The sequence below is a fragment of the Ambystoma mexicanum genome, chromosome 2p, assembly GCF_040938575.1.
Source record: "Ambystoma mexicanum isolate Mex_15411 chromosome 2p, UKY_AmexF1_1, whole genome shotgun sequence".
Lineage (NCBI taxonomy): Eukaryota > Metazoa > Chordata > Amphibia > Caudata > Ambystomatidae > Ambystoma > Ambystoma mexicanum.
This window is the reverse complement of record NC_090923.1, coordinates 842,206,004-842,214,448: the sequence shown is the minus strand read 5'-3', so window position 1 is coordinate 842,214,448 and position 8,445 is coordinate 842,206,004.

Below are 8,445 nucleotides of genomic sequence, written 5' to 3'. Positions count from 1 at the left end.
AAATGATGCCGGTGTGGTTATACCGGCATCGTTTACCGTCCCATTGCATTCCGACCCGCAAACCCGGTATTAGCGGCACACTAAACAACGGTGCCGCTAATAGCGGCATAGGCGGGTACACGCACCCCTTCAGGGAGCAAATACCGGCATGCCGGTAATAGGGGGTAATTTCAACCCATGCATACATGCAAAAAATGCCGGCCATACAGGCATCTCAGACCACCCGCAAACAGCAAGAAGGATACAAGGCAGCTGCCACAGGTGCACACAATCCCCACAGGTGGAGTCAATGGAGGCTGTGCCAGTATAAACTGAGCACACCCACACACCACAACCCCCCCCACAGGTGTAGGCAATGTAGAGTGGCCCAGTACAAAAGGAGCACACCTACACACCACACCCCTTCCTACACCAAAATGCTAACACTAGCAGTTGCAATCATGGCACTGGAGGACATGCCTATACTGCTACAACTACAGCAACAACAACAACAACTACAGCAGCAACAACAACAACTACAGAAGCAGCAACAGGCAGCACAGAGGAGACGCAGAAGGAGGGTGAGACAGGCCCAGCAATTACCAACAGCGCAGCCACCAGTGCCTTGTAGGCAGCTACCAATCCCTTGCACCAGACCCAGCCCATTCAACCCAACCCCTGAGCAGATCCACACCCTGTACCGGTTGGACCGTGACACCATCACCACCATAGTGGACATGATACAGAACGACATTGCCAGCCACATAGGAATACGCACTGCCATCCCCCCACTACTAAAGGTGGTGTCTGTGCTACACTTCCTGGCCACAGGCACCTACCAACACACAGTGGGCCAGCTGCATGGCATTTCACAACCACTATTTTCATGCATGCTGAAACAAGTGCTGGATGCCCTCCTGAAGCACGCAAGCACCCACATATCCCTACCACATACTGCCCAGGAGATAGCCGAAACCAAAGTAGGCTTCCATGCACTGGCAGGCATGCCCAATTGTGTCGGTGCCATTGACTGCACCCATGTGGAATTGGTAGTCCCCCATGCCATAGAGGCGGTGTACCGCAATCGCAAGCAATACCACTCCATCAATGTGCAAATGGTATGTGACTCCAGGAAGATCATCACCCATTGCTGCGCCCGATATCCTGGATCAACACATGATGCCATGTTACTGGGTAATTCCACGCTACCCCATCACATGGAGCGACATGCCGGACCACGTGCCTGGCTGCTTGGTGAGTTGCACAACCGTCCCATGGCAGTGCTTAGGGGTACTGATGTGTGGGGATGCATAAGGGGGGGGGGAATACTGCACCTGGGGGGAATAGCCGGTGATTGGAGAATGCATGCAGAGCCAAACACTCCTAACCTGAACCAGTCAAACGGTACATGACACTTCACTGGGCCACATATCACAAATAATGCATATCGATGAGAACAAGTAAGACCACCATGGTGATGGCAAGCAATGCATGAATGAACAGGATGGCAAGTGTGGCAATGTGGGCAGGGTGACCATGCATAGTAAATAATGAACAGCATGAATTGGAGTCAAAACATGGTTGCACTACCACAGCATATCTGCCTCAGCATGCATGATTACACCCTGCATCATCTATTGAACGCCATCCAGACTACCACACCTCATGACAGTATAGATTGCACCTAGATAATATTTTTTCATGCTTACAGGGACATGTGCATGGCCACACCAAATAGCTGCCGCCATGACTGTGCTCCCTGAATGTGGCAGTTCAGAGTGCCACACACCTATTTGAATCTGCTTGCAGGTGATGGAGGATATCCCTTGAGGCCGTGGCTACTCACCCCTGTGCGTAACCCGCAGAACAGCCATGAGGAGGAGTACAATCGTGTACACACCCATACCCGTGTTGTGATTGAGCAGACCTTTGGCCTGTTGAAGGGGAGGTTCCGCTGCCTCAGCAGGTCTGGTGGGGCACTCCTATATAGGCCTGAGAAGGTGGCAAAGATCACCATGGCCTGTGTCATGCTGCACAACATGTGCGTCCGGAGAAATGTACCACTGCCACCTGACATTGACATGCATGTGCCGGGTGAGGATGATGAGGATGGAGACGGAGGTGAAGTAGCCCCCCTGCCAGTACATGATGCACGGGATGGCCATGCTGTACGCCAAGCACTAATTCACAAATACATCTGAAACACAGGGACTATGAAAGACTTGTGTCAGTCAGACACTGGGCCAATGTGGACATACACACAGGGAATGTTCGGAGTTGGGCACTGAACACCGTACCACATTAAATGGATGCACAAAAAAATAGCAATGTCCAGCCATGGATTTTTCTTACCACAACGTGTGTATTATTTACAACAGCAAAAATGTGCCCACTCCCCCCTCCCAGACTCCCCCAACAAACTCCCTGACCCCCCCAACAAACACCAACACCCCCAATAGTCTCCACAAGATGCACCCCTTCACCCCCAACCTTGTGTCCCACTACCATTGTCCCCCCACACTACTTCCGGGACTTCTTCCTGTCCAGAGGCGGCATTTCAGTGTGCCTTGCACTCCTATGTGTGTGGCGCACTGGGCTGGTGGGGACAGATGAAGCCGGTGTGGACGTAGTAGGTGATTTGCTGGCAGGTTCCACACTTCCTGCAAGCCGTGGCCGCTGCATATGAAGCAGCATTGAGGTCAGTACCTGTGTCACCGCCCCCAGGCAGTCCCTCATTAGCCGAGCCGATGCATTGACAGCGGCTGTGTTTGCTTCGATGGCCGCTGTGGTCCCTGCAATTGATGTGGCAATACCCCACCTGGTTTCCTCCCCGTCCGCTATGTTCTGTCGGAGTATCTCTAACATGGCCTCCTGTTGGGCCTCCACCATCGACAATCGTGTCTCCAGGGTTCTGGAGGGAGCTGGAGTGGTGGGTTGTGCAGTCACGTGGATTGCATTTTCGGGACTGGACTCCTCAGAGGTGGGTAGGTCACAGTCACGGAGGCAGGGATCACCTTCACTGCAGGTGGGTGACTGCAGGTGTTGGGGCGAGGGGGTGGGCACGGGGCTCGGGGTGGCCGGGCATGTCACCTCGGTGTCTCCCTCAGGCTCCATGCTGGCATCAAGTTCTTCCCCAGTGGAGGCGGGTGCTTCCAGGGACTCCCCTTAGACAGGTGTGGGTGTGGCCTGCTTGTCTCCAGCGGAGGTGGTGGTGGTGGTTGCCCTCTTCTTACGGTGTGAGGTGGATGCCCTCGCAGTTGTCTTCTGGGTTGCTTCTTCCTCATCAGTGCCTGAGGGGGTAGAAGAGATGCAGGGCATCAGTGATGGTGTGACATGGCAGTGGCAGTGCTGTTCATTATTCATTTGATCATGCTTTCATGTCTTACAGGTGTGTCACGCAGGGTATTCAGAGGGGGCATGTAGCATTCACTGCCTGGCAGGTAGCATGCCGTTGATTTTGGGTTTGTGTGAAGTATCACATGGGCAAGCTCCAGGTGTGTTGGCTGTGTGTTGGTTAAGGGATGGGCACTCAGCATGCATTTCAGTGTGGCAGCGTTTGGCCCCCCATCTGTATTTGGGTATGGTCATGTGGGTGTTGGGACATGCATTGCCTTGCCTAGACTCTCTACCACTTCACTTGTGCTACTTCATGGTCTCCCCTACATGGATCTGCAGGGTCACTCACCTCCTTCCGCGGTTGATGCCGCACCTGTCTCCATCTCACATAATCCCTCGAAGGACTCAGGACTGATGAATCTCCTGCCGTCTCCTCCCAGGGCATCAATTTGGCAGGGGGGTGGGCATCCCGCCTGTGGCCATGGCCTCCCTCCGATTGGTGGCCATGATATTGCGTACCCTCAACTGGAGGTCGTCCCACCGCTTCCTGCAGTCCCTCACACTGCGCGGGGTGGGACCTACGGCTGATACCCTGCGGGCTACCTCCTGCCAGATTTGCCTCTTTTGTTGCTGCACCTGCCGCTTCTTGTCGTGGGATTATATTGTGTCTGCATGTGCAGCTAGAGTGTCCGCTAATATGGTGAGCTCTGCGTCTGAGTAACGCTGTTTACGCAGCCGGGGGGTGGTCTTCCTGGTAGCCTTTGACATCCTCTATGGATTTCCACTGTGCTCTCCGAGTATCGGCTGGTGGTTATGGAGGATGGCAATGGATTGTGTTTTTAAAGATGCTGCCTGCCCATTTCCCGTTCCTGCGCGATGATGTAATTTCCGGGTCCGTTTTTTGACAAACACAGTATTACCATGCCGGTATTACCATGCCGGTATTTAGGGGTTGGTATGAGGCGGTACCGCTATGGGCGGGTCCCGCGATGCCAGTATAGGGGAGTTCGAGGCCCTTTAGCGGCATGGCGGTATTGCCACTACCGGCATGGGGGGACGTGCGTGCTCGCGCACTCGTAATCACCCGCTATTAGCGGGTTCATACGAGCACGGACCCGCTCATTCCAGCATGCCGGTAATTAACCCAGTTTTACCGGGCTACTCGTAATGAGGCCCATTGACTTTTTGGGGGAAGGTCAGAAAAAGTACCCGAGGAGTTGAGTGGAAAGTGAGATTTATTGTTTGTTTGTTTTATTATTTGCAATGCGCAAGCCTCCCCTCAGTTAACAGTGCGCAGCATTTACATGAGATTGCAAAGCCTAGTTATAGCAACAAAAATATATACATACACATATTGACAAGGTCAGCGATATGAGGTGAATAGAGAGAGAGGTCAAAGATGACACCCAGGTTGTTCGCCACCCAGGATGGTGAAGGGAGGGGTTAGGGTTAGCATGCTTTCTATGTACACTGTACAATAACATTTCTTTCAAAAAGACAATCAGATTACAATGATTTAAACCGGGAGTTGTACTTCTCAACGAGCTTTGCTTTGGGTGGACATGGCACAGTGGCAATGCATCAGTGCTCTGCACAGAACCGTTCAAATTCCATGTCTTTGCTTCTCTAGTACATTTACAATAAGGCCTTTAACAAAGTCGAACTCCATTTCCTCATACACTGGTTTCACCACTCATTTCTTACTTCTTTTTGCAAAGGCCATAGTGCAGCGAAGCATCCCTACATTTCCCGTAGTCCTAGATTGTTCACGGCACACATTCTCGTTGTAGAGTCTATGTTTCATGCCCTGTATGCCAAAATGCAATCGCTTTGGCCTGTACTTTAGGCACATATTGTGGAACACCTCCAACCCTCCTGAGTGACAGAATTCTGTCAGTCCCCTCAAATCTCTTGATAGAGTTTTATCAAAAACAATCTTCTCAATGGCTTTGTGTGTAGGTGAAGATGGAATCAACCACTTCTTCTTCCGTGCCTCCTCTGGGGACAAAGGGCCCTGTTCACATTGGTGGAAATGTTGGTTTTCTGTCCAGCGGTGAACGTTGGTACAGTGGTGCATCAGTGACCGCCATTTTTCAAGTAGGATTTCCACTGACCCTTCACAAGTTTTGGAGCTCCACCAAAGATGGTTGCTGATAGACTGGGACCACTGTGAAATACTTTCCAAACCTTTTTTTTTATCCCTGCAGCCGAGATTTCCTTATTGATTGATTTAGCAAGATGCCATACATCAAATTGATGTTTAATATGTGGGAACTGCTCTCTCATTGTCTTGGCTATTGAAGCGTGTCTGTCCGTAGCTATGAGGTCGATGTGCATTCCACTCGATTGTAGATATTCCAATGATTTTATAAATCCTAGTTTCTCCATGGCCACTGAGGATTTACATTGGGACACCTGCATGACCACCAAACTCACAATGTTCTTACTATCCATGTCCTGAAAGTGGTAGGTGCAGTACTTGGCAGAAAATCCAGGGCTGTCGCACTGTCCATCACCGACTAGCCTGAATCGTTTGGCTTTGAATGTACTTTTTAGAGACAATTGTTCAATTTTCCAAGCATCACTAATGGCCTGAAATAGATAATTGTCATGATCTCTGCTTCCAAAAGGTCAGGGTTTTCCCAACTCCCTTGGAAGCAGATCCATAACCCAGGTTCCGAGTGCCAACCAGTCCCAATTGGGACCTTTTGGACCCAGTCCTGGCGCCAGTGGCACCAGGCTCATAAATATGCCCAGTCCCAGCGCTGGAAGCGCCGGGCTCATAATGCTTGGGTGGACTTACCTGCAGCAGACCATGCTGCTTACTTGCCTGCCAGTTGAGCCTCTGATCCCCTTCTGTTTGGAACTACTTTTCCTGTTGGGTGGGGCTGGAGCCACTCCCTAGATTCAGAACACTGGAACTCTTCTGGAAATCAGGAACTCTTTTCTTACCTAGGCGTGGCTGTAGAAGGAGACACCGAAGCACTACAGGAGGCTATTTAAACCACACCCGGTGGATGAATCTTGCTTTGCGTTATTCTGCAACCTCTGCAGCAGAACGCTCATCGTGTCTTCTGCATCCGGTCCTGGGCCTAAGGAAAAAGGCTTACCATCCTGAATCCAGTCTTCAGCAACACCTATTAAGACAAGAAAGAACAGGTTAGCATTCCGGCATCTGAAAGGCAAAGGCTTACCATCCTGAATCCAGTCTTCAGCAACACCTATAAAGACAAGGAAGAACAGGTTAGCATTCCGGCATCTGAAAGGCAAAGGCTTACCTACTCTTTGTGCGCTCCGGAGCTCTTCACACTGCATTCCGGCATCTGAAAGACAAAAGCTTACCAACTCTTTGCACGCTCCGGAGGCCTTCGGCGCTGCATCCCGCATCTGAAAGACAAAACAAGGTGCGTTTAAGACATTGGGGAACTTTAATACTCACGTGCCATTACTCCTTTCCACATCTAATCCAGTGGGTATTCCGGCACCCTGCAGCCGCTCCGAACTCGTACCTGCAAAATAAAAAGACAGTTAGAGCGCATCGTGAAGCAGGCAACAAGCGCTTACTTACGTGCTTCCAGGCGCTTCTATTCATCACACGGGCTCCATCTTCAACTCACTTCAGCCCGTCATCCGCCATCGCCGGAACCCTGCAAAACAAGAGACATCATTACTAAAGACTTTACAGACATTTGAATGACTGGAAACTTACCGTTCGTGCAGTAAACGACGGACAGCAGTCCTCTGAAGTCAAGAGGCCTGCGCTACCTATCCAGTGAAGAAACTGGTTACAGCACCCTGCCCCGAGGCAGATGGAGAGCTCGGCATTCACTTACCTAAGGTGAGAGCGTTAACCTTTGGGGGTCTACAGGAGAGGAGAAGAGGAAAGAGATAGGGACACCCCAATAACCCCAGTTCATTAACCCCTTATTTTCTATCTGCAGACATCTTACTCTACACGTCAGGCATACAGTGCACAGAGGTCCAGCCCAAAGAGCCAACCGGGTGCTACACATCACCTTTGAAGATACGGTAGTCGCCCAGTCAAGACTGGCGCCTCTGCGAGAATCAGGTGAGCGTTACAGAACGCAAAGCCTACCACAAAACTCTCGCCCGGGCGCTATGGAAACCTCGGATACTGACCCCCTAGCCCGGTTACTTGCGGAACTAAGGGCAGAAGTGCATGCAGCTCGTCAGGAAACGAATGCTCTAAGAAGGGAACTAATTATTTCCAAGGAGAGAACAGACAATCTTGCTAGACAAGTGCTACAGTCACAAGCCGGACAGACCCTGTTACCCGCATCAGGGGCAAATCTTCCTTCAACCTCCTCTATGAATCCAGTGCAGATCAACCTACCTGGGAATGTACCTCTGGCTCCGCCCGAACGATTTTCTGGTGACCCAAAGAGGTTTGCAGTATTTATCAATCAGTGCTGGTTGCACTTCTTATGCTGGCCAGCAGCCTTTCCAACTGATCAAGCAAAAGTAGCTTTTGTACTTTCGTACCTTAGTGGCAATGCGGCAGACTGGTCGATCCCTCTAGTTAATCAAGATGATCCGGTTCTCCATGATTTTCAAGCCTTTCAGCTTAGTATGGAAAAACTGTTCGCAAGACATTCACAGGGGCAGGCCTTGGACAATGAGCTTCTTTCGTTGCGACAGGGTAATCAAGACCTTTTGGATTATATTGCATCTTTCAATAGACTAATAGTGGAAACTCAATGGCCTGAGGACAAAAGGATTACGCTGTTTTATAGAGGTCTACGTGGAGAGCTCAAAGACGTTTTAGCTCAAGTAGTGAATCCCCCACAAGACTGTTCGGATTATATAGACTTGGTCGTTCAAATAGATCACAGGCTGCAGAACAGGAAGGCCGATCGTTCCAAGTTTGATGCTCGAGTATTTTCCAAACCGCCAACTCCTTCCAAAGGAGTAGACTCCGGGGAACCCATGCAAATAGGGGGTCTGAAAGGTCCTCTAACACAAAGGGAGCGGGAAAGGAGGAAACAGTTGCAATTATGCCTATATTGCGGAAACTCAGGACACTTTCTTCGAGACTGTCCGGTGAAACCTGCTAAGAAGGCAGTAGGAGCTGCAGTTACCAAAGTTACAAACTCTGAGCAGGGAAAAGAC